The 399-nt window shown below is 38.1% G+C and overlaps 1 protein-coding gene across 2 annotated transcripts in view; it reads left to right on the top strand.

The window, feature by feature from the left end:
- The window catches only part of LOC118746120 (28S ribosomal protein S35, mitochondrial), a 25,774-nt gene that overhangs the window by 809 nt on the left and 24,566 nt on the right, over window positions 1-399 (top strand). The gene's annotated exons all lie outside the window — the stretch shown is intronic.

The raw sequence follows: 399 nt of genomic DNA on the forward strand, positions 1-399 counted from the left end.
GTTTGGTCTGCAGTTCAATGGTTCCATGATCGTGGCATTGATACAGTAGTAATTTCTAGCAGTGAGTTAGGCAAAGAAAACGAGTTGCGTGCATTCCTAAGCAAGAAAAATGGGTCTCGATATATAATAAATATTCCAAGGCAAGGAAATGGCATATCATTCACAGGTAAATATTTGTGTATGCACATATGTAGTTGTTGCTAGAATTCATAAAATATAAATAGGGACGCGACATTTGCAGAAGTATTGGCTTTATGAAGTGAAACTTCTTAATCGAGTTCGGAGATGGTTGCGTTAAATATTTAACACCAAGCCACAAACTCTGTATCGTTCGTTCGATTTTTAAAAATGAGGTGTCACATGAAAGGCCTTGTCCTGCGGGTGTACACCATAGCCTTA

This window comes from Rhagoletis pomonella, unplaced genomic scaffold (genome assembly GCF_013731165.1).
Source record: "Rhagoletis pomonella isolate Grant_MI unplaced genomic scaffold, Rhpom_1.0 Rhpom_scaffold_00010, whole genome shotgun sequence".
Classification (NCBI taxonomy): Eukaryota; Metazoa; Arthropoda; class Insecta; order Diptera; family Tephritidae; genus Rhagoletis; species Rhagoletis pomonella.